Consider the following 27,443-nt stretch of genomic DNA (forward strand, 5'->3'; position numbering starts at 1 on the left):
GTATAGAGGGTCTTCTAAAGGAAGATAGTGAAATCCTCAATAATAGTGAGAACTCTCTCCTTCAACATGTCCCAAGAATATTAGTAAATATTATAAATTGGGGGTCTGGAAAGATTGCTCCAGTAGCTAAGGAATGCTTGCTGCTCTTGAAGAGGACTGGAGGTTAATCTACCGACTTCTAGTAACTCATATCTGCCTGAAAGTCTAGCTCCAGGGGATCTGATATTCTCTTCTGGGATGGCACAGAACCACTCTCACATAAATGTAATTAAAAATAGAACAACTCTTTTAGATGTTGTAAATTTTGCTTTTCCATTCATGAACAATGATCAAGCCCAGCTGCAACTTGATTTTCCATTGCATGTGGTCAAAGTTCCCTGAGATTTCACCATGAGTGGTTTATGTCCTTGTAAGTAGTAATTTCAAAACTAAACTATAAGCCTGTGCTCTGAACCCTCATATTGCTGTCAAAGTCTAGCCCTATGGAACCATGTTGCTAGTCAGACACAGGAAGCTGACAGGTGGCTGAGGAAAGAGGGCCAGACTGTCCCCATGATCACAAGGAAGCAGGTCTCAGAAAGAAGCCATGTAAAGGGCTATGTCCTGTGACAGAAACTCATGTCTCATCCATTTGTGTCAAAAAAGGGAGAGATTTCTAACTCTGAAGAAAATCAGAGAAAGTAACATAATAAGCTTAAGAGAAGAGATCAACAAAATAGAAATTTAATACATGTAATTGTTTTAACCAAAGACTTTTTATAAAAATAAATCAATAAAATTAATAAATCTCTAGGTAGCCTGATTAGAAATTAAATAAAAGAAGATACAATTGCCAATAAACAATGCAGTGGGCACTACTACTAAACCAACAGTACAAAGACATACTGAATAGTGAATGATTCTATGGTGACAAATTTGATAATGTACCTAAATTGGATGCATTTATTCAAAGAAAAAAAAAGCAGGAAATCTCACTGTAGAATAAGTTGTCATTGTGGGTGGCTTCCTTAAAATGAGATAAACTTTGATTTCTAAAACTGTTTTCAAAACAAAACACTGTCAAGGTTTTCAAGCATGCATTTTTCTCTGATAACCTATGAGCTTTACATCTACTTAGTCCTGTGTATATGTGCCCATTCAGCATGAAGCAGCTATCATCTCCAAACTGTAACTAAGTGTCCTAGTTAAGATTTCAATTGCTACAATGAAGCATGACCAAAAGCAAGTTGAGCAGAAGTGTCTATTTGGATTGCACTTCCAGATCATAGGTCATCATTGGAGGAACTCAATTAGAACCAGAACTTGGAGGCAAGAGCTGATGCAGAGACCATGGAGGGATGCTGCTTACTGGCTTGCTCATCACAGCTTGCTCAGTCTGCTTTCTTTATAGAACCCAACACTACCAGCCCTGGGATAGCACCACCCACAATGGGCTGGGCTCTCCCACAGCAATCATTAAAAAAATAATTCTCTAAAACTAGAGCTTATGCAGATATTTCCTTGATTGTGTTTCTCTTCTCTCAAATAACTCTAGCTGGTGTAAAGTTGATACAAAAATTAACCAGCACACTAGGAAAAATATTAGGAGAAAGAAATTCATGTTAGTAACACTTTTCTTTTTGTTTTGATAATGGAAATTAAGCCTAAACTTTGTAGTTACTAGTCAAACACATTACTGGTGTGTTATATCTGCAACTCTCCAACCACCTATGTTTTAAATTTTGAATAGAAATTCTCATCAGTCTACCCAGACTGGCCTCAGATTTTATATCCTTCTGCCAAGGAACTGGGACTGCAGGTCTGTGCTACGAGATGCAACTGAGTCGCCACTTTCAAGAAAACAATCTCTTGACTAAAGATTAATTTCAGAAGTAAAGTGTTGTTTGGAACATGAGCTATCAATATGCTAATCAATGTGATTAATAACCTCGATGAACTTTAACAGCAGAGCATCATCTAGAGTCTTTCAGGGTGTTTCCATTTCTGAAGAACTTGGAAGTAGCTCTGTGTCCTAAGATTCAGTACATTGCCTGGGTATCGCATCTCTTCCTGGATCTGGGAATGAGATGAGGAACTTCAACAGCCATTGGCTCTAGACTAGAGCTGCACAGGCGGCTTTAGGAAGAGTCTTCCAGGAACCAACCTCAAAGAAGGCATCATTATGCTTTCTCTTTAGTAACTCACCTGCCCACTGAATCTGTTCTCCCCACTTTTTCTGATCTCCATCTTCCTTCCCACTAAGTAGCCCCCCACTGCTTTCATGTCACACACTCCATAGTTCCCCCACCCTTAGGCTTCTTCCTCTCCTCTCATAGTCCACTCTGGGTTGACTTTCACTACCTTCATATCCCATATACACATGCATCTTTGCGTATATATGTATACATTACTTACTTTTCTGTTCCACTGATAAACCTTATGATTAAAGCAAAGTATGAAAGAAAACTTGCTCAAAGTTACTTTTCCTAGATTGTAGATCTTTCACATCTATACATAATTCTCCATTTCCACAGAATAAGGATTCTGCTGGGAGTTTGGTTGAATTTCTGCCGAAGATTGTATTAGTTTTGCTTCTGTTGCCATGATGAAGAACCATGAGCAAGAAGCATTTATTTAGGCTTATGCTTCCAGAGGGGAGTCCATAAGGGCATAGAAGCAAACTGAAATTTTACTTTGGGCTCATGATTCCAGGATAATTAGAACTCATCCTGGTGGGAAGACATGCAGCATATGGAAGGCAGAGTACTGAGAACTCTCATTTTCATGTGCAGGCACAAAACAGAGACCAAACTGGAAGTAAGGTGAGACTATATATTCCCAAAGCCCACAACAGTGAAATATTTCCTCCAGCAAGGCTGTATTTCCTAAACCTCCCTGAGATAGCACCACCAACTATTCAAATGCCTGAAAAAATGGAGAATATTTCTCAACCAAACTACCAAAGTATATACATAAAAATTTATATATGTTATTCTAGTTTCCAAGTATGAAGGAAAAACGCAGTATTTACCTTTACTAGTATAATTTATTTCATATAGCACATGATGTCTTCACTTCTGTCCTTTCTATAAAGATGATATAATTTTATTTTTCATTATTATAATTTATTTTTTTTATATCTTCACTTCCGTCCTTTCTATAAAGATGACATAATTTTATTGTTCTTTATACTGAAACATAATTCCATTGCACATATGAACATATTGGTTTTTTTATCTTTTCTTTTGCTGATGGGAATTCCCACTCTTTTAATTGTTGAGTATTGTGAATAGTATAGCAATAAACATAGATAACTAGTAATTTATGTGGTATGTTGATACACACACACACACACACACACACACACGCACACAAAGGGTCAAACATAAGCCAAGTAATCTTAAATAACAAAAGAACTGAAAATCTGAGCATACCTACATTCTTGAATATAGAATTCAGTATAAATCACTATAATGAAGATAGTATTTAATTAGCACAAATATATAAATTAATGGGAAAATCCAAAATTAATTCTTTTTCAGCAAGTAATAGGAACAATATTTACAGAAAGTGTTTTTCCAGTAAGCAATTTAAAAGAATAGCTCCTAGGGACTAATATTCACTTATCAATGAGTGCATATCATGTGTGTTATTTTGTGACTGGGTTACCTCACTGAGGATGATATTTTCTAATTCCATCCATTTACCTAAGAATTTCATGAATTCACTGTTTTTAATAGCTGAGTAGTACTCCATTGTGTAAATGTACCACATTTTCTGTATCCATTCCTCTGCTGAGGGACATCTGGGTTCTTTCCAGCTTCTAGCTATAATAAATAAGGCTGCTATGAACATAGTGGAGCATGTGTCCTTGTTATATGTTGGAGTATATTTTGGGTATATGCCCAGAAGTAGTATAGCTGGGACTTCAGGTAATGCTATATCCAGTTTTCTGAGGAACTGTCAGACTGATTTCCAGAGTGGTTATACGAGCTTGCATTCCCACCAATAAAGGAGGAATGTTTCTCTTTCTCCACATCCTCGCCAGCATCTGCTACCACCTGAGTTTTTGATCTTAGCCATTGTGGTGTGAGATGAAATATCAGGGTTCTTTTGATTTGTATTTCCCTGATGACTATAGATGTTGAGAATTTCTTTAGGTGCTTCTCAGCCATTCGATATTCCTCAGTTGAGAATTCTTTAGCTCTGTATCCCATTTTTAATAGGGTTGTTTTGTTCTCTGGAGTGGATATTAACCCAAAAGTTTGGAATACCCAAGATACAATTCACAGACCACATGAAGCTCAACGAGAAGGAAGACCAAAATATGGATGCTTCAGTCTTTCTTAGAAGGGGGAACAAAATACTCAAGGGAGGAAATACGGAGACAAAGGGTGGAGCAGAGACTGAAGGAAAGGCCATCCAGAGACTTTCCCACCTGGGGATCCATCCCATATACAGACACCAAACCCAGACACTATTGTGGATGCCACGAAGTGCTTGCTGACAGGAGCCTGTTATAACTGTCTCCTGAGAGGCTCTGCCAGAGCCTGACAAATACAGAGGTGGATGCTCACAGTCAACCATGGTAGTGAGCATGGGGACCCCAATGGAGGAATTAGGGAAAAGACTGAAGGAGCTGAAAGGGTTTGCAACCCCATGGGAAGAACAACAATATCAACCAACCAGACCCCCTGCAGAGCTCCCAGTGACCACACCACCAACCACAGAGTAAACATGGAGGAATTCATATGTAGCAGAGGATGACCTTGTTGGACATCAATGGGAGAAAAGGTTCTTGGTCCTGGGAAGGCTCGATGCCCCAGTGTAGGGGAATGCCAGGGCAAGAAGTTGAGAGTGGGTGGGTAGGGGGGTGGGTGAGCACCCTCACAGAAGCAGGGGGTGGGAGGATGGGATAGGAGCTTTCTGGAGGGGAAACCTGGAAAGGAAATCACATTTTAAATGTAAATAAATAAAATTTCCAATAAAAGAAAAGATTGCATGTAGGCTAGAAGCTTCCAGGACTAGGCCTAGGTTAGCAGATAAAGGCAGTAAGCCTCTGAGATGACAATCTGTCAGGCAAATAAAAGATACTTTTACAGGGTTAAAATAAATAAATTCTATGTTAGCTTACCCCACAGTCCTGTTGGAATCTGGACTTTTTCAAGATTTATTCATTTATTGTATGCATATGAGTGTTCTGTCTGCATGTATGTGCACTACAAGTGTGCAGTTCAGTGGAAGCCAGAAGAGGGCATCATATCACCTGGAACTGGAGTTATCTTTGAGCCTCCATATGGATCTTGAGAACTGAATCCAGGTCCCTGGCAAAAACCTCAAGAGCTCTTAAGCATTGATCCATCTCTCAAGTCTTGTGATCTGGACTTTTAAGAGTAAACTCCAAATCTATGGATGTTAGAATCCCTTATCAATATAGTTATTATTTATTCATGAGTAATGAAATCATGAGATTCTGTGCTCTGTGCTCGCAGAGGTTTGTGTAAACTTTGGGAAGGAGGGTGCTTGAGAAATCCCTTAAGCCAAACAAAGGAAACACAATCAGAAAAACATCTCTCAGTAGGCAGGAATGTAATTTCCAGACCACCTGATGAAGATTAAAGCCATGTAATGTTAATTATACATTGACAATCTCACCATGAATTTTAATGCACTCTAAAAGCAGATTAAAACGCCAAAATTAAAACTTTCTGCTAACAATCAGGAAGAAAAGGAGAAAGTACATTTATGAAAGCCTATGGGCTGCGGTGAGGAGGTGAGGGGTGAGGCATAGCCTTCAATGAGAAAGAGTTACAGTATAAAGAAGTCAGGTAACTGGAGGATAGAGAAGGAAGGCAGGAAAAAAACCTGAGCTAAATTGCAACAAAGTAGATACTGGAGAAACAACAGAATATAGTAAAAATGAAGCCAAATATATATGTTGTCTTTTTTTAATTTTTTATTGGATATTTTATTTACATTTCAGATGTTATCCCCTTACCCCATTCCCCACCCCTCTCAGGAACCCCTTATCCCCTCCCCCCTCCTCCTGCTTCTATTAGGATGTGCTCCCACCTCCCCACCCATCTCCCACCTCCCCACCTTCAAATTCCCCCACACTCAGCATCCAGACTTCATGGGACCAAGGACTTCCTCACCCACCTATGCCTGACAAGGCCATCCTCCCCTACATATATACCTGGAGCCATGGGTCCCTCCCTATGTGCTCCCAGGCTGGTGGTTTAGACCCTGAGAGCTCTGGTTGGTTGGTATTGTTGCTCTCCTCATGGGGCGACAAATCCTTTCAGCTCCTTCAGTCTTCTCTCTAACTCAAGAAGGGGTTCCATTGGGAATCCCTTGATCAGTTCAATGGTTAGCTGTGAGCATCCGCCTCTGAACATGTCAGACTCTGGCAGACCTCTAAGGAGACAGCTATATCAGGTTCCTGTCAACATGTACTTCTATCTTTGGTGACTGCACATGGGATGGATACCCAGGTGGAATGGTCTCCAGATGGCCCCTCCTTCAGTTTCTGTCCCACATTTTGTCTCTATATTTGCTCCCTTGAGTATTTTGTTACTCCTTCTAAGAAAGAATGAAGTGGGAATAGATGAAATTTTCTGCTAAAAGCGCAACAAGAGTAGAATTTCTATCTTAACTAAGGTGTCACAAAAAGTATTTAAAATTTTCCTTGAAAGACATGAGCAAAATATGTCAAAGTACAGCAAAGTTAAAATATTACTATCAGATGCCATAGATGACACAAAGGATAGTTATGACCATAAGTAAATGATATGTGAGTATATTTTAAATAGATACTTTTTGCTTAATTAACTTGCAAAGTATCATGTTTCTAAGTATGGATGAGAGCTATGAGCACAATTTCTTCTGTGCTGTATGAGAGATCAAACTGAAGACTTTGTATTCCTCTGGTGAGTGGTCTGTGACTGAGCCACATGTCCAGTGCTGTTTACACACAGTTTAGTCCTGCATTTAGGAAGATGAGCACAGCAGGAGGGAAGCAAAGCTCCTTGTGCAAGTCAGACTGTAGAAAGGGTTAATGGGCTCCATCATACTGAGAATGTGAAACATGGAGTTTTGACAGTAATTCTGTTACCACAACTATAACCATTTACTCCAAGTTACACACACCCACAAATGCTTTGGACTAACATCAAAAATACCAAGTTAAATAGTTGTCATTGGACAAGAAGCTTAGGTGGGCATTGTAGAGCATACTTTTCACCAATCCTCTTCAGAAGGATGAGGTAAGAGAATCATGTATGTGAGACTACAAGTTCAAAACCAAATTGTCAGCACACCCAGACTTCATCTCAAAACAGACACACACACACACACATATGCATACACACACAAACACATGAGTGCACACACACAAAGGCACACATACACAATAAAATGTTACCAGTAGCTCTGTTTCAGCAATCGTATTATTCTTTTTCTCTGAAAATGTTATGCTTTTGTTTATCGTGTATTTATACTAAAGAGAATTCTACAATGCCTTAACAAAGTATCTCATTTTCTACTTTGTAATTACTTTTAAAGCTATTAAGGAAATGGGGCTGTTAAATTCTGAATGTATCAAAAGGAGTTAAGTTTCTCTTTAGCTATCAGAAACTCTGTTGGAGGGTACCACCTTAGCTTTCTATCACAGCAATAGACCTTATGCTGTTGTTACTTTGACTGTGAAACACTCAAAATTAGTGTAAAGACCAAAAGTCCTAATACATTCTTCCTGTGTATTCTTTATTTTGCTTTTGAACAGTCCCATGGTTGCTTTGATGCATTATCAGAGAATATTGGTGGACTTTATGGTGTCATCTTATCAGCTTTCCTGTGTGGTATGGTTCTTACAAGTGCCTGCAGGGCTAAAAGACCTGTCTAACTCTAGATGGACAAACCTACCTGGTTGCGTTTAGGCTTCTGCCATGACCCCTCAGTTAGTCTCCTCCTATGAAGGCAACAATGTCTTGTTGGGGATGCCATGAATGAATGGGAGACCTCAGGCAGCAGGATTTGGAGGCCAGAATCATGGACCATGCTTGATGGGGCATCACCAAGTCAGTATGTGTTCTGCTTGAACCTGGAGAAAAATATGGGCTTCATGGGATCTCTCAGGAGCACTCACACAATTATGCAGAGGCAGCATAAGCTGGAGCTGGGATCACAGGCTGGAAGAGGTAAGCCTCATACAGGGCAGGATTGATGCTAAGAGGAAGTCAGGGTCTGTGTCACACAGATTATCCCTCCTGCAGTCTGTGTCATTTTTTCATTGACACAATTCCATCTAAGAATCTAAGATTCTTGTTTGCTAAGTTTTCTTTCTGTTTTCTCTTAAGCTAGCATCTTACTCTGTGACACAGGCCAATCTCAACTCACTATGTAGTCCAAGTTAGCCTCAGCCTCTCAAGTACTGGAATCCTAAGCCAGAGCCACCATATCCAACTACCATCTTGAAATGCTCCCAGATTCATTCATGGGGACTCTGGCATTTTAATTCTGCTGTGGTATCTCAAATTATGCATCTGCTTCTGGCTCTGAAAACCGTTCTATGTCCAGGAATAGGAAAATAAGGCAAAGCATTCTAAATATTCACCCCAAGCAAGTTTGGTATAGGATGTGAAAAATTCTCCTTGTCCCCTCTATTCCTTGGACCCCTGGATGTTTGTGTACAAAACTCACTGTTGTCAGTGCTGAATGTCTGTCACATCGAGAGTCTATTTCATCTTTCTCCATATCCTTGCCAGCATGTGCTGTCCTTGAGTTTTTGATCTTAGACATTCTGACTGGTTTAAGGTGGAATCTCAGAGTTATTTTGATTTGCATTTTCCTCTGACAAAGGATATTGAACATTTCTTTAAGTGCTCCCTGGCACTTAGAGATTCCTCTGTTAAGAATTCTCTATGGAGCTCTGTGCCCCATTTTTTAATTTTTTATTTGGGTTGTTGGTGTCTAACTTCTTGATTTCTTTATAAAATTTGGATATTAGTCTTCTGTCTAATATAGGGTTGATGAAGATCCTTACCCAAACTATAGGCTGCCGTTTTGTCCTATTGACAGTGACCTTTGTCTTACAGCTTTTCAGTTTCATGAGGTTCCATTTATCAATTGTTGATCTTAGAGTCTGATCCATTGCTATTCTGTTCAGGAAATTGTTTCATGTGCCAACGTGTTCAAGGCTATTTCCCATTCTCTCTTCTATTAGATTTAGTATATCTAGTTTTTTGTTGAGGCCTTTGATCCACTTAGACTTGAGTGTTGTACGTGCAGGGTGATAAATATGGATCGGTTTGCATTTTTCTACATGTAGACATCCAGTTAGACCAGCATCATTTTTTCTATTGTATAGTTTTGGCATTTTTGTCAAAAATTGTCTGTATCTATGTAGATTTATTTCTGGGTCTTTAATTCAATTTCATTGATCAACCTGCCTGTTTCTATAACAATATAACATGGTATTTTTAACAATAAGCATTTTGTACCCAGTTCAGGTGGGCAACCAACATTAATAGTAATTGCCTATACCATGTAGAAATCTTAGGATCTTCCAGCTGGACAAACATCTATTTCTAGGGAGTAAATGAATCTTTAGCACTGGCCTTTTAAATCAATAACTTATGCATCATTCTGGGAATGTATTTTTTCACTCAGGCAGAATACCTTCTGAGTGTAAGCTCTTCAGCTGCTGACTTTACATTATAGGCCTGACTATTGTGTGGTTCTGCTAGCTAGTTTGATGTTAACCTGACACAAGTTGATCATTTGAGAAGAGGAAACTTCATTTGAGAAGTTCCTCTGTAAGATAGGGCAAGCCTATAGCCTATAATTAATTTTCTTAATTAGTGATTGATGTGAGTTGGCCCAGTCCGTGGTGGGTGGTGCCATCCCTGGGCTGGTGGTTCTTGGTACTATAAGAAAGCAGGCTGAGCAAGCCATGGGACCTGAGCTAGTTAGCAGCCCTCCATGCCCTCTGTATAAGCTCATGCCTCAAGGTTCTTGTCCTGTTTAAGTTCTTGCTCTATCTTTCTTCAATGATGAACAATAAAGTGAAAGCCAAATAACCACCACCCCCAACTCGCTTTTGGTTTTCTCAATAATTTTGCAGGAATTATTTGCATCTTATTCAGCCATAAGTCTCTCAAACTTAGGACAAGCTTTATCTTCCATAACTGTGCCCAGTTCTTGTACCCTGAAGTAAATTCTCTATCTCCTTGCACCTGAATATAAAACTATAAAGCCCCCTGTAAGAGGAACAGCTGTGGAGGTAACTTCTGCATAAGGACCAAACTGAAGCCTGCCTGAGAGCCTAGAGATTGGTGATGCAGACAATGACAGCCAATCAGGAACTGCCACTTGGAGGACATACTTGCTTGGGCCCAGTGGGATGTGGGTAGAGGGTATAAAGTGTGTTCGCTTCTGCATTCTCATCTGCTCCCAGAATCTGTGCTGTTGATTCCATACCTTCTCACCCACTGCCCCTTAGGCAAGATGGAGGACTCTGGCAATAGCCCTCATGGTTAATTTTATATCATCTGTGATGGTTAATTTAGTCAAGGTGAACCAATCAAGAATCGCCTCAGGAGAAAGTCTCTATGAGGAAGGATGTAGGCTAGGTTGGCTTATAGGTATTCCTGTTAGGAAAATTTTTTTATTGTGATAATTAATGTAGGAAGACTCACCCTGAATGTGGGTGTATTTCATAGACAGGACTGTGGCCTGTGGAAGAATTAGAAAAGGAGGTAAGCACTGGCATGCATTCCTTTATTCTTCTCATTGTCTTCACAATGGATGCAATGTGGTCATCTGACTCCTCCACAGTGATGGTCCATAAGCTGGAATTATGGAGTGAAATAAACCTTCTCACCTCAACACTGATTTTGTTGGAGTATTTTATTCCATCAACAGGATGTAATAAATATGAAACTAGGACATAATCTATATAATGATTTTTTTTTTCCAGAGAGTTGACAAAATAACAGTGTAAAGTCCCCAGGCCACCATCCTATGAAAAAGTACTAGAAGTATGAAGACAACCTTTGGGGAAGTACACTGAAGGGCCATTGTTGTCTATGATGAGTGTATAAATTAATGTGACTTGGTTTGGGAAGTGAAGACACATACACTCTAGAATCTAAGCAAGTGTGACAAGGAGAGTAAGCCAGGTCTTATCACATCCTCAGATCAACTGCTCTATCAAAAGAGCATTGTTAGGTACCATTGATTAGATATGCTATTTTATTTAATTCTGTCTAATCCAGAGTTGGTCATAATGGGCTGTCTGGCTGCTTTACAGACTACACCTTGCTACTGAGAGGGATTTGAGCTGAGTCAGAAATTACTCAACTTTGCTGGCTTCCATTTCATACAACTGCAGATGACAGCTTTTCTATTTTGGTAGGCCTTATCAGTGCACACTCCCCCAGTGTACCTTCTCGAACTGGCAGAGATGTGCACAGGACCTATGAAAAGGTGGTCAAGGATTTTCCAACCCAGAAGAAGCTTAAACATTTTCACCTGTGCTGGTCTGTCCCCATATCTATCCACTGTTACCCTAACACTGATGCCTTTGGTGGTACTATGAATTAAGGTACACCTGACTCTCCAGTGTCCACTAAAAAAGCCCAAGTAGTTTGCACACTAATAAGTGATTAATAAATCCACAGTTCAGCATTAGACCTCCGGTCATAAGAAGCAGTTCTGACTTGGTCACTGTATAGGTCAGGGTTGTCTAAAGTAATAGAACTGATAGAATGAATATATATATATGGGGGTTTATTAAAATGACTTCATGAGCTGAGTTCCAGATAGTGCCAGCAATTAGATAACAATTGGTTGTCTCCCAATGCAAAGCCTGAGAATGCAGTAGTTGTTCAGTTCCCAGGACTGGATACCTCAGCAACCCTAACTTTGCATTGAAATCCCAGGGAAGTCCTAAAGAGGACTAAAGACTGCTGGTCTTCAGTAAATGTTCAAATCCTGAAGAAATAGGTTGTCATACCAATAAAGGGATGCCTCAGAAACAGGATAAATGAAATTTTCATCAATAGTGAGGTCATGCAAGCGAAAAGCAAAAGCTTCCTCGTCTCATGACATTTTACATGGGCTGCCACCAGCAGAAATAGCCCAGATTTAGCATGGGTCTTCTCCCATCAAACGATTGAATAAGAAAATCCTTCACATGAGTTCCTAGCTGCTCTGCTTGGGTTGTAGTTGATTCCAGATGTTGTCAAGTTGACAACCAAAAGTAGCCATCACAGTCACTTCATTAGAGGTCCTGTATATTTAGTCATGCTTTATGAGGTGAGGTCTCCTTCCTCCTCAGCAGGGGTTGCAAGGGGAGAATACACTTACCCCTCCCTTTTATTTACCCCTTCAGCTAGCTGTTTGGGTTTTAAAGCCTCCCAGAAACTCACAAGTATAGCATTTTGCTTTTCGCCAAGAACTTTCCTACAAACTCCAACTCAACACAGATCATAACACATTTGCTTTCTAATGACTCAGGCAAGCCCCTCCATCAGGTTCCTCCCTTCCTTTTTCCCTTCTTTCCTCTCTTCTTTCCTTTCCTTTCCTTTTCTTTTCCACATGGTTTTAGGCACATTTTGTCAGTCATAACTCTGGCCATATGACTGCCACCACAGTTTCTTACAATCTAGCTTCTGTTTTTAGTGAATTACACCATGATCTATCTGCCTATAACCAATCAGAGGCACCCCAAACCCCTAACTCTTACCTGTCCAAAGCCTGAAAACACTGCTCCCCAGATAAAAGAGTGGTGCTGACTGTGCCATTGCTGAAAGAGCCAGTGTCTGTAAAGAAGACCAGTGCCTATTAGAGAGAAGAGTTCAGAGCTTATCACCTCTGTCAACCCAGCCTGGATGTTCTTATTCAACCCACACTTGGGTAAAGATAGTCTTCCAAAAAGGTTTTAGTGTATTACCCAGTGTCTTTCTGTCAAGCTAATGTGATACCAACACAGCACATGCCACTTCCAGGCCAGCTGTAGTGGGAAGATGGTAAGAGAAGTGTGTGCCCACACTGAGATTTCCAGTATGTAAGAAAACAAAATCCCAGAGAGAGCACAGTTCTGCACGCTCATTCACAACGGAGGTCTTCTCCTCTTTTCCTGGTGACAGAGGGCTAGTTCCACAGCATCCAGCTAGGCAGGTAGCAAGAGCTTGATCCACTAACAGATTTTTGACCTATGTGCACAGAGTTGGACAAACACAAAAGTCCATTCAGATTGGAACCAGAGCAAGAGCTACCTGCCAGAAACCCCATCCACTACAACTGGGGGAGGAGAAGGATATGAAAGCCTGAGTCAGGAGCCACTGGACGCTGCAACAGGTTTGACTTCAGCAAGTTCAAGTTCTTTTGGGTACTGCTCAGGGAAGTTCTTTGCATGTGGCATCAATCCCACATATGATTAGAAACAAAAACAATGATGTGGTTCAAATAGCACTTGTTTATTAACCAGGAACTACAGCGAGGAAGCATTTCAAGTAACTTTACTCTCTGCCTGGACACACATTGTTCACTTTACTGTGTCAACAAGTATAGGCTGATATCAGAGAACAGATTTCCATATGCTAATTGACTCCCTTCCTTTCTGAAAGACCATCTTCCCCTGGCAGTTAATTCTAGCTGACAGGGAATGGCTTTGCTTTTCATTCCTTGCAAAATAATGTGCTGTTGCAACGTGATTTATAATAAGCAGTGTCGAGAAAGAACTACCATGCTGATCGGTTATGACAGCCAAAAATGCTTTGTTAATAAAACAACAATGTTTGCAGGATCTTGGAGGCCAGTGATGACTGAGAATCTGTTGTTCCCTCCTGAGCTTCGGAAGGATCTGTGACTGCCATGGGGAAGACATGGAGGCATGTGCGTTGGGGTAGACTTTCAGGGTGGAATATGAAGATTGTAGCTGATGATAAATGCTTGAAATTGAGGCTAACATTGTAATATATTATAACTAATTTTCTTTGTTTTGTTTTGTGTTTAAGACAGAATCTATCTGTAGCCCTAGTTGACTTGGAGTTCACTATGTAGCCCAGGCTTGCTTGGAAGTGGTAATGATCCTCTTGCCTCAGCCTCCAGAGAGCAAGTGTGCACCACCACCACCCTCCCCCAGCTCCTTATCACTATAATCCACTTTAGCTAGCAAACTGTTATTACCCTAAGCCAAAGTCCCTCAAACTATACAGCCCATCAATTTCAAAGACAATATTTATCAACTTTTGTTGTGCCCCAAGCCATGAGATGGAGTAATAGTAGCACCCAGAGTATAAAGCACCATGATGCCTCAAGAGCCAGCTCTGCATCTGAGCCAGGCAGGGTAGAAGACAAAGCCTAAAAAGGAACTCAGCATCCATTCAATTTGTGTAATGGAAGCAGAGGAGAGTCAATCATTACTACAACTGCACAATGATGCCCAAGTCCTCATCAGGTAACTAAGTATGCAGCACAGGGCTTGAGAAATCTTCTTGCCTGGGTACAGTGGAGGAAGACTCCACAGTGACACAGTTCACCAATCATTCAGAATATGGTATTCTGAATTGTCTTATGGTACCCGTGCGCTCCCATAGCCACCGCCTCCATTGCTGGAGTGTCTACACTCAGCTAAGCTGGGAGCTTGTTCTCCCCCAGTATTGGGTCCTATATTAATTGAAACAGGAATCCTATTGAATTTTCTGAAGTGCTTCACTGGAGAGCCTCCAAACACTAACGGTGAATGAAATTAAATAAAAAAGGGTCAGCTGTACTTAAGACCATCTTGTGAGTGCTTTAGAGACCAGGAATAATTAAAGAGGCTGTAAACTAAACATCAAGGGGCACTGCACGCACCCATGGGTAGGGGTGTGGAGCACAATTCATCACAGAGAAGGCCTTCAGCAGGAGCAGGGTTGGGGAATGCTCAGTGAAGGTCAGCTCTCTAGCAGGTTTTCATAGTTGTTCACAGAATTCCAGTCACACCAGTCAAGACCGCAGAGTAAGGTGTCTTCTTTCCAAGTAATGTGGGACATAGGGGTTACTTTGACTAAGGCCATAAGAGCATGGTACCCTCAGCTCTATCCAATGGTGTCTGAATATTATTATATCAGTTACTAAGAAGACTATACAACATGACTTAAACACATCCCCCATCACCTTGTTGTCTCTACTCAGAACCTCTCACAAATGCCTGGAACGTAAATGAATATAAGTTTCCATTAATGATGAAATGATTAAGTAAAGAGTCTTGGAGCCATGTGAAAAGATAGTTTTTACAAAATAGAAATTCCTTTTGTAATTCAAGGTCAGACTTGGGCTAGGAACACCTACTTGGTAGAGGACTGGTTCCATCTCTAGTGACACATACATGCACATACCCACACCCACATACATAAACACACACACACACACACACACTGAATATGGACTGTGACCTCATCAGAAAAGACAATGCCCAGTCTGTCATGACTTCCTAAGCCTGTCTGCTGTATCAGCACAGGGAGCCCTTGTCGATTCACCAGGTCATCTTGGGATCATCAATCAAGACAGAAAGTGGAAGGAGCAGTGCCTAAGACCGTTTTCTGAGATGGCCATGAAGTTCTCACACCAGTGATACTGCTTATCCAGCTATACCTTGCTGCTCTGTGAGTCACAGAAGATCCTCAGCGAGAGTGGAGATGATTTTATCTACATGGTGAAGAGAGGCACACGCAGGGTAGATGGTCTGCCAAATTGCAAGTGTGTTACTACAAGTATCCAAACAGCATGCTGTCATGTGCTTCATATGACTGATAAACACACCTTAGTGTACATCATGCAACTGATAAATATGCCATAGTTTGCTTCGTAGGACTTGTATGCATTGTATAAACATGTTGTAATGCTGTAGAACTCAGTGACTATCTTTAAAGAACGAGAGCCAACAGTAGGCAGGGGAAAAACCTTTATGGGTATGACAACTGCAAGGACAGAGCAAATAGGATTCACCACTGGCCCACCAGACTGCCTATTCAAGAGTTCTGAGTGTATCCCTAAAAGTTCTAATTCTGATAGCAGAAAGACAAGACCTGTCTGAATTGCAAACTATCTGACCCTAAGGAAAGGAACCAATTCTATTGTCATCTTGTTCCCAGAAATCTCACATCAGCCGACCAACACCAGAATTCAAAGTTAAATTGTAGGTGCCTTGTCAAGGCTGTAACCTCAAGTTCTAGGAGACTTACCTTTGCTCAGTGCTGCCAGACTCAGCTTAGAAGGTTACCACTTCAGACTAGTGGGTGGCTCAGTGGGTAAGGACATTTGCTGGAAAAGCATGAAGAACCCAATTTAAATCCCAAGAACCATAGAAGAAGTCTATATGTGATTATGTGGTCATACATAGACTTGTAACCCCAACACTGAGGGAAAGAAGGAGTAGAAAGATCCCTGGGGAGGACTTGTTGGTGGTTACCAGCCTAGCTCCAAATTCTCTGAGAAACTGTCTCAAGGAAATAAGACAGAGTGTGATATAGTAGGACATCTGTCAATCTCTGGCCTCCATATGCACATGGGGGTGGCATTTACACACACCTGAATATATATGTTATATATATCACATAAGCTTCTACACATACAAATTTACACACAGAGAGAAGTCCATTACCTCTTGGTTTTGGGTGGAACACAACATTCTTGTAGCTATTTTTTTTCCAGCACATACTCTCAATTGAAAAAAAAAAAGGTATAATCAGGCAACTTTGGAAGCTATTCACAGCCAATGGGGTGGCTCAGAGAATCATGACACATGTCATGCCTGATAACCTGAGTTAAGTCCCCAAGACCCACATGAAAGGAATGGAGAAAACTCATTCTCTCAGTTTAGTTTGTCCTGTGTAATTTCACACCATTGACTGCATCTCTCTCTCTGTCTCTCTCCCTCCCTCCATCTCTCTCTCTTTCTCTCTCCCTCTCAATTGCTTGCTCACTCAGGCTCTCTCTCATACACACACTCATATAGACTCTCATACACACACACATTCCCATACACACTCACACACATACACGCACACAATGTAATCTATTTAAAGCTATTCATAGAATTATAAGAAAATCTCCTCCCCATTAGATTGTCTTATTGTGGACACTATTCTTATGTAGTTTCCTGCAAGGTTAAAAAAAGAGATATACATCAGTGAGTGCAGCTCACTTGTCCAAAGCTCATCCAGTCCTTCCTGGTGACACTGGCCCATGTCTTCACCAGTTTGGAAGTAGAGGATGCAAGCAGTCCTTGAGATATACCCATCATGCATTGCTTGGTAAAAAAACCAAAGGCATCCCACAGAAAAGGTAATTAATAAAAATAAAAACCATATTTTATGGTGACAGCTATATAGTAAACAACATATTATATTGTGGGACAGCAGGACCACAACATGCTTTTTTAAAATCATTGACAAAGCATGCATGCTCCTGAACAGAATCCCTGGTCCTCCCACTTTCAGCCTTGTCCCTGTGTTCTATTCCTGCTGCAACTGAATCCCACTTCATGACCCTTCTGTGAACCAGGAGGCAGGCCATGATTCAGTCATTACACAAATGAACTACAACCTGGCATCATGTGTTATTCAAACAGTGTCAGCCAAAAGGAACTCCATCTAACTTCATTCCGCCATGGCACTGTGCCCAATAGATTTCAGCCCCCTGATTAAATAGGGGACCACTGTTGGCTAGTCACTTGTGCCATATGAGATCATTTTGAACTAGAGTGAACTTAGGGGTAGCTGTCAGCTTTCTTGTCAGGTATTTTTTAGAATGGGCAGAGATGGTCCCTCGGAAATGGATGTTGGAAAAGAATTTTCTCCCTCTCTATGTACACTAACTGGGCATCTTCACACACTGCTCAGAGGATGTTCTTGGTATGTGTTGTGGATGGTACATGTCTGGGAATTATGCTATTTATACTGTTCTTGAATTATGCTATTTACTGCAGGGCTCAGAGTCACACAACCAGCAATTAGCATAGAAAATATAGGACATTTTTTGTCATACATTTAAAATTTCTGTACCGTGTGTATACACATAAACAAACATGCACACACATGCACATACATGTGGGCATGCAAGTCTGGATCATGCCTATCAATTCCAACTTCAAGGATGAGGATGCTTGGGCATCCCCAGGTCGGGTGTGTTTTACCGTTGACCTAGTTTAAGGAAAGATGAATTACTGAGGAGTAGCTGACTCCATCAATGGGTTAATGATTCTCCATGCTATTCTTTTCTGAAAAGGCTTATTTAAATGTTTATCAGTTGTGCAAAGTGGAGCACGCTGGTGATTCGCAAGGGATGGCTCATCATTGCCTATGCATGGAAGGGTTGTAGGAAGATTAAAATAACATTGAGTATATTCTGTAAATGAAGGCAAGAACTAACAGAAGCCTCCAGAGCCCATTATAAATTTTAATAATACATCAAGGTAATGTAACTGAATAACCGATCTCTAAGGGAAGAAACACAACATTTGGCTAATATTACAATTTAAATTATGAAAACAAAAAGAGCTTTTAGTTAATCTTGTCTTTCTGCTTTTATTCTTCAGGCTCTTTTTTATTTTCCCTGAATCCAAAACACCATGTAAACAAATAAAAGTACGGGGGAAAATAAACAGTTTGGCATCTCAGTAGATTAATTAATGCACTTCAGCCTTGGCACCAGTAGGCGGAAATTATGTGCATAAATAATATCACTAATTAAAAAGATGCAGATTAACATGCAAATAATGTTAATGAGGGTCTGCAATTCCAGAGTGGATTCGCATAACATCAACAATTTAATGGGCTGGAAGGCTTGTGTTTGCATTACATTAATAAATTTCAAAGACCTCGCATAAAAAAGTTCTGTCAGAGCCTCTGTTTCCCACTTGCGAGTTGTAAATTCTGTGGGCAGTAGCAAGCACTCATCCGCAGATGCCAAAGTCATTATCTCAAAGACTGTTGAGAGGGTGCCACGCGCCAGCGTGACCAGCTGCTGGGCACTGGGCGGTAGGCTCTATTCCGTGCCAATTATTCATATTATTTGGGTAGTCTTGATATTTATTTAAACTGATTAATATTTTGCGCTCTGCATCTTGATCTAGAGGGAAATCATTTTAAGCAAGCAAAGTTAAAAAACAACAACAAAAACCCTTATCTGCCTTTGATGTGTGGTGGAAGTTGACTCATGGCGAAGCTGATTGAGCAGACAGAATTATGATCCACGGACAACGGCAGCATAAAGTGTCCCTAACGATGTCATATAATATTGAAATAAAGTATTACGGCGCCGCATGCTAAGTGGGCCGTAATCTGTCGAGCTCCATTTAAAAACAAAGGGCCCTGTGTAGTGTAAAATGTGGTCGGAGGCAGTCTTTGCTGTTCACTTGCTGATGTTTCCCTAGATGGGTTTTAGGAAAGGAAGCAAAGATCAAGGAAGGCCATATGGCATTCCTTCCTGAAACAACAGGCTACCTTCATCTATTTCCCCCTGTCTCTCTTGGTCCTCAGCTGATGCCGAGCTGGCCTCCTCGGGCTGATTCTCAAACTCCAAGACAGCCAGGAACAGTACCCATGGCAGTTGGCCACAAAGGTCAGGAAAATGCCTGTCTCTTGCCAATGAGCTGTCCACACTGGGCCTCAGGAGGGATGCAATACGTCCATACCCTGAAAGATGGCAGCAAGAGTTCCACAGTGCACAACAGCTCATTGGCTCTGTCTCAGGATCAGAGCCATAGTGGTGATGTCAGGAAACAACCAGCAACTTGGAGCCAAGGATGCTTGCCTTACAGTGGCTTTGGGAGGCGCAGCAGAATGGCGACATTGAGCAGGACAGTGTTAGCAAGGCAATTCTGCTCAGTGATTGTCCTTGCATGTTCTTCTCATACATGCTTTGCTCCTCCGACATCCTGGCATTCACAAAGACCCATGCTCTGGCTCCTTAGTCATACCAGAGCCCTCATGGTCAAGTGTGCTCCATATAGAGCAAACACTGTTCACTGACACACCTCAGTGCGCTTCTGACCAAGCAGATACCAGTCTGTGAACAGAACGTGGTTCCTTAACTCTGCCACTAGACCCATCCCACACCTGGATAGCTGCAGCTGTCACCTGTGTCCTCAATCCTGCCATCCTGAAGCCTTATGAGAGGACAAAACAAAAACAAATACTGTTAACACTATAAACACAGATCGAAAGCTGCAGCTCCCCAAGGGCCCTGCAGGTCTTCACCATAAACTTCACAGCAGTGAGGTTCACATCCTCCAGGTATTGTCCTCAGACTCTTGAATCTGTTCTGGATTGTGTATACCAGGGGCTTTGTCCCAGTGCAAGGGCCTTGTGCTCCCCATGAATGTCATAGGATCCTAAATGCTGGGTTTGTGAGTCCCGTTTCACCCTGCCAAATGTACTACCATCTGCAGATAAGAAGGCACTTTTGAGAGTCTAACCTACACATGACATTATCCCCAGCTCATGGGCTCACTGGTTGGGGCTTCCCTTTTATGCTCAGCAAACAAATGAGTGGGAAACAATGTGCAGGTTCTCCTACACTTCGTAGCCATAAGGAAGACCAGATGCTGCTGGCATATCACTGAGCCTATCTCAGGCAGCTCGGTGTAACTATGACTTCCTTTCCTCCAGGAATAATCTTCGGGTTCACACACAAGGAGACATGAAAAGTTAGCCTACTCTGAGCTTCCCCATAGATATCCTCTGTCCAGCCGGTCTGTGGTTTGCATACAAAATGAGCACAGAAAGTGACGTTGACCTTTGAAAGAATATCTTCAGAGTCTCACCTGGGCATCTGGGGTGGGTGAGGTGCATTGATTGGCTTTCGAAGTAGTTCATAGTGAGACATTCTGCAAAAAAAATGACACCTTGAGAGGGTGATCCAAGAGAGCTGATGAGCTTGCAGGCAGCTGCAGGGGTTCTTTGGGCTTGTTACCAGTGGCTCTGTCTAAGAAGCCCAGGGACATCATGTCAGCTCTTTGGGCCTTGAAATAATGTCTCATGTTTCCTGTTCCTGGTTAACCTTAGAATGTGAGTTTCCTTTCAATCCTGAGAGCCCTGCAGCAGTGTAGGACCATGAAAGACAGCCTGGTTTCTGGTTGAGCGTAGGCTGGAAACCATTGGAGACCACAAGTGATCCTAAGGGATGGTATGCTTTTCTCCATGCTCCCAGACTCCAGGCTCCTGACACGAGGCCGCAGCCCTCCATAGACTTGGATCCTTTAGTCATGTAGTACAACGCCCCCAGCCCCTCCACAGGTAGAATTCGTGACTATAGACCTCGGAGCCTGAAGACAGATCTCCATATTAATGAGGTACCTAAAAGCCAGGGGGGTGTAGCCAATTAAGCATTCCTTTCCAGCCCCTCCTTCATACAAAAGATATTTAACCTTAGGCCTGCCCTAAGAAAACTGGGGTACAGTTTTCATCCACTTTCTGCTATGACAATGAACATCTTAAAACCATGGACCATTTCTCTTCTTCGGGATCTGCCGTGGCAAACAGTGGAGCAGGCTTTCGCCTATAGAGCCGCTGTCTAATCTCCAGTAGAAGACCTCTCTGAGTTCCCAGCCACAGAGACCACCAGCCCAGCCAAGCAAGCCGCAACCAAACCAAGAAGTCTTATCCATGCGGGGCGCAGTCAGAGCACTTTCTTCCCTTTTCCCCAATCGGCTGTAGGCTAATCTAGCCCGTATGCCCCCACTTTATTCTCGGCCCTTCCATGGCTCCCATAGTCCTATGTGGGTACCCAAGAGCCTGAGAACCAGACGAGCTAGCTCCGGCTCCCCTCGGGACTTCAGACTGTGCTCCCTCACCTCTAGAGAGTGGTCCCGTGGCTTCACATAGCCCCACACGGGGTTGGGGAGAGCACAGCCAAACTCCCCGCACCTCTGTCTTCCTGGAGTGGCCTTGGCTTGAAGAGACAGATACAGGACCCACACATCAACCCAACACAGCAGCACCCCATCCAGCGATCCTCATGATGGAGACTGGAACATATCCCCAGGGAAGAGGGACAAGAAATCCCTTTCTTCTGAAATGTCATCACCAGGTCCTTGTCCCAAGGAAAGCAAGCTTACCACACTGGGTTTGTCTGTATGTTGCCCATGGGTCGTGGTAAAAGTAGCTCTTCAAAAAGAAATTCTAGGCATCCCTGGAGGCCCAGAGGGCACTGCCCTGAGCATCTGGTCCTCCTCAGTTGGGTCTCTGTGTCTGTTATCCTAAGGGTGGGAAAATAGATCCACAGGGGAAAATGTGGATTGGGCCAATCTAGCCTGTACACTTCCACTTTATTCTCGACCCTTCTGCGGCTCCCATAGTCCAATGTAGGCCTAGCCTTTCTAAAACAACCTAGAGTACAAAGTATCTTTTAATTTTTCCAATTTTACAGTTGTTTCCGTCACGTTTTCACTGAGCAAAACCCTGAGAACTCTTCACTGAACTTGAACATAAACCAATTTAGCTCAATTAAAGGCCAGAATTCCCCCCTTAAAGATTTAAATGATCTCAATTGCTTCTCAATGCATCCCAAACTAGCTGGATAACTCAGCATTTCATCCTACTAAGTACCTTCAATAGTGTTTAACGGGGCTTGACAAAGGCATCTTTGAGTTTGCCCTATGCCAGCCTTAAGACAAAATTTCTGGGCAGCCAGCCCTGGGTAGCCAAACTGATCTGACCTCTGCTGGTTCTTCCTAGGAACTTGTCACCTGCAAGCTGATAAAAAGCTGGGGTGATATCTGTGATGAATGACTGACTGGGACATTCGGACTAAAAGGTGTCTCTCCTGAGCTCTTGTATCATTGAGACTCTGGGGGAACAAATGAGTCAGGCAAGAGCAGCAATTTGAGACAGTACCCATGCCTCCTCGAAGGGGCTAAACCTGTCTGTTGGTTACAATCAGTTGCTCACTTTCCCAGCGCCGGGTGGGTTGTTTCTGCTGAATATATTCTACCTCCTGCTGTTGTCATGACAAACTGCTGCAGGTCCTGCCACCACGATCATCTTTCAAATTAGACGGTGAGTTGCAGCTTGTCATCAGCTGTCCTCAAAGTTAATTGTTCTAACAGTGAGTGGGAGGGCCTATATATTGGTGCTTCTAGTGTCCCAAATCTGCTCCTAGTGGTGATAAATCCCTGAGGGTGGCAGAACTGGCTGAAACCAGAAAAAAAAAAATATTTAAGGACCTTGAGAGCTCCTGATTACAGGCACACCACCGTGTGGAAGAGCTGGCATCAGATGTGATATCTAGAAGCAATCTGAGGTTCTGTCATGACACCACAAGATGCTACTTCCTCATGACTAATGCTGCACCTTGAACATTTTTTAATCCAGAGGGTGCATATAGTCACGAAGCACTAGGGACTATGCAAGACAAAAATCATATGTATAAATGCAGGCATCTGGACCAAACCTGCCATTCTCAAACTCTACCTTGCTGAGTACTGCCTACTCTGCTCCTGGCACAGATTCATCTCCCACTCCTCTACCACAATCTCTTCTGCCCATTGCTTTTCCATACTTCAGACTCTCATCAGTTGAAAACTACCCCCAAGAGGCTAGAGCATGTGTCTTCAAAGCCCAGGACACCATTCCAGGACATATGTACCCTTCTGCATCATATGGCATTTGCTGTCCATTCAATTTGGGTCAATAAATGGATTTTGGCTACTGTTGTATGCTGACCCAGGGATAAACACTAGAGGAAGGATTGAGACAGGAGAGTGATCAGCTCAGGCAGATCCTGTCAGGTCCTGTCTTGGAGATGTATCTTCTAAGGGAGCCCACAAATAATGTTGCCTTAGCCCAAGACTAGAGAGGGGATTGCAGAAGGTCTAACAAGTGATACAGTGTGTCTCCCAGATGGAAGAGGGATAAAAGCTTTCTACCATACATACCATAACTCTACCACACAGGGTAGAATTGTGAGGAGCCTGTGCTAGGGCTCACAAAGTTAATCTTTGCTGCATTGGGTAGACAGCAGGTAGGAGACCTATGAGAAGAGGGGTGAATATGGAAGCACATTGGGGGAACTCCTGCAGATATTGCAGTCCCTGAGGCCACTTGAGTGGGCTTTTAAAATCAGGTTTTCATGGAAGTAGCTCTCTGGTGATAAAGCTTTGGAGTATTAGGTCAGAGCAAAGATGGTCAAAGAATCAACCGAATAGCCGAAGACAGTACCTACCTAGTAACTATGATGCTGTTGGCCCTGTCCCTCCGTCTGCCATGGTTCCATAATGTTTTGCTTCCTCCAGGAGATAATAAAAATGAGCTGCTGATGAGCCAGACTGACTGCTGAAAGTTCTAGTAAGTAATTACTATATGAACAGCAAAAACTCAGGGAAGAGAGGGTGGGACCCTAGGTGGGGCCTACATTCTTCATTTCCACTAGTGAAAGTGTGAGGGGGGCTATACCATTTAATTACCACCCCTGGAATTTTGTTTCTTTTTAATCACCAGGAAAGTAATTTATCTTTGGATCTGTGCTCAAGAGGCATCTTGGAGAACATTCTCCAGAACACACGGGATGTTGCTGCAGCCAGAGACCTGGTAACCCTGTAGGGTATCAGGATCAGGGACAGTTTCAATAGTCTTTCCTGGAAGCCAGAAAGACAACTATTTATTCCTGGCATAGACTAATCACAGACTGTTAGCTAACCTAGAGCTTTGCTGTAACATTCAAGAACACACTTGTTGGTGAAGGGCATTTCCGGAGAGACTTAGTAGAAATCTACCAGAATACAGGGCTCCTGATGATTCTTGTGCCCAGTCTTGGAGACTCCTAGTCTCTGCTCATCATCTGGGGCATTACCTGATGCTGATATTCTCAGCCAGATGTGAAACATCTCCAGGTGGAGCTCTTTATCCTTTTGCTAGTGCCCACCCTAGATTCTATCCTCTGTCCCTACTACAAGTCTGATAGTCTCACTGGTTAGGACACCTGTGGGCTGATCCACTTTCTTGTTGCCTTAGACTATAGAGTCTAAAGACTATAGAGCCCTTTAGACTATAGACTTCATATTTCTTTCTGTGATTAAATGGTGAGCTCACTATCAAGTCAGGTCAAGTGAGTTTCAAGAGGTGTCCCGGGAACTTCATGGGTACCAGCGGAGTTCTTTCCTCCTCCAGTGTGTACAGCTGTCTACCTCTACTTGATGACCTTGAAAAATAATTCTCTAGTATTTTGGACACTAGTGTACACCTTTCTCATCTTGATGACATTTTGTGACATTTTTCTGATTTTTAAAGAGTTTCTCTGTCTTGTTGTATGATCTATTTTAGAGAAAGACCTCTAGGGTTACGGAAGAAGAGTGTATTTTCAGTCACTGAATAGTCTTTCCTATAGAGGTCAGTTAGCCCATTTACTCTTCAATACCATTGCATTCCAGTGTCTCTTTGAATTCTTGTCTCGACAACCTGTCTGTTGGTGAGACAAGATGAATGGACCATCTGGAATCTATGGAACCCATTGAAAAAACAGATCTATGAACCACAGACATAGAAGAAAAAGAAGACTTTTTTCTGCCTTTAGCATGAAATTCTTTTTTTTTTCTTCTGTGACTGTAGTTCATAGATCTGGTTTTTCAACGGGTTCCATAGTTCCCAGATGGTCCATTCATACTTTTCTTAAAGTTATAGCTTGTCATGGACTGATGATAGGATTGGATCAATTTGCATATTCTCCCTAGAAATATTTCATAAATTGGGCACACTTATGTTGAGTGTTAAGTGTTTAGAATTGTTGAGTCTTCTTAGTGTATTGTTCCCTAAAACAGTGCAAGTACCAGTGCCCTTCTTCATCTCTTTGAGCTAGTTTTGCTCTGAATCTCAAATTATCCATTTTAGAGCGATTCCTGCATCTGTCCTAGCTGCAATTGGTTAAAACTCCTTCTTCATTCTTTTACCCTAGCATCAGTCTTTGGTAGTGAGATGAATTCTTAGAGATAATAAACAGATGAATCCTGTTCTTTAATCTGATCTGCTAGTCTGTGCCTTATAATTGGGAAGTTTTGACCAGTAACATCCATTGCTATTGTCAAAAGACATTTATTAGTTTTTGACGCTTTGTTGGTGATTCAACAGGTTTGGATATTTCCCCGTTCCTCATTTGCATGACTGCTGATCAGGTGTCATTTATTGGGTTCTGTGGCCTCATGGATGTATTTATCTTCTCTTTAGCTTGAAGAATTTCCTTCAAGTATCTTCTGCAGAGCTGGGTTAGTGGGCATGGATTCCTTTGGCCTGTTTTTGTAGTGGAATGTTTTGCTTTCTTTTTCTATTGTGACACATCGTTGTGCTAGATATAATAGTCTGGGATGGCTGCTGTTGTCACTCAGAACTTCAAAATCACTCTAAGTCCCCCAGGATTTTAAATTTCCGTTGTGAAATCTTATATTATTCTGATGAGCCTGCCTCAATATATGATTATTTTTATTTATTATCCACATGTAGGGTTTTAATTATGATACAGTACAGATGTGTCAATTCTGTTCTTGTATATTTGGTGTTCAAATGCCTCCTATGTCTAGACTGGCATCTCTTCATCTAGACTTGGGGAACTGCCTGATCAAGTTTGTTGAAAATGCTTTTTCTACCTTTAGTATGAAATTCTTCTTTTTCCTCTATGGCTGTGGCTCATAGGTCTGGTCATTCAGTGGGTTCCATAGATCCCAGTTGGTCCGTTCACACTTTTTGTAAAGTTATAGTTTGTCATTGCTGAACATTCCAGATTCTCTTCCCTGTCTTCAAACTGTGATTTTGTTCTTCCCATGATCCAGTCTATCATTAAGGCATTGCACAGAGCTCTTTATTTGACTTAATGACTTTTTTTTATTTCTAGTGTTTCATTTTGGCTTTTCTGCATACATTTATCAATTTATTGAATTCCGTTTTCAAGTTCTGTATTGGCTTCCTGATTTTATTCAGTCTTCTCTTTGAAATTCATTCTGGATGTATTTGGAACATCTTTTATGTCTTTGAATATGTTTATATTCATTTTTTTCAATTATTTGTCTAGGTTTCATTTGACTCACTCCTAATGGAAGCCATGACTATGAGATTGATAGTTTGAGGAATGGTTATGTTGCCTTGGGTTGATAGGCTTCTTGTGTTTTGTAATTGAGATTTGTGCAGATGGTCTTGAGGACAATCTTTTGCTGGAAGTATGTACAATGCCTAAGCAGATCTAGTGTATAAGAGGATTGAGGTGTCAGTTTCCTTGGCCAGCCTGACTTTCATGGGACCAAGCTTAACCCACAGCACTACCCTAAAAGTTGAATTCTTTCTGGAAAAAAATCCTCTTCTCTATCAAAGGGTAGATCTACTATGAAAATACAGTTATGGTCAAATATAAAACAATCATCCCCAGGCCAACCATTTTTAGAAAGCGAAGGAGCTGTTCAATAATACTTATGGTGGATATAAATGATAAGAAAA

Source organism: Grammomys surdaster, unplaced genomic scaffold (assembly GCF_004785775.1).
Source record: "Grammomys surdaster isolate TR1022 unplaced genomic scaffold, NIH_TR_1.0 843, whole genome shotgun sequence".
Taxonomy (NCBI): Eukaryota; Metazoa; Chordata; class Mammalia; order Rodentia; family Muridae; genus Grammomys; species Grammomys surdaster.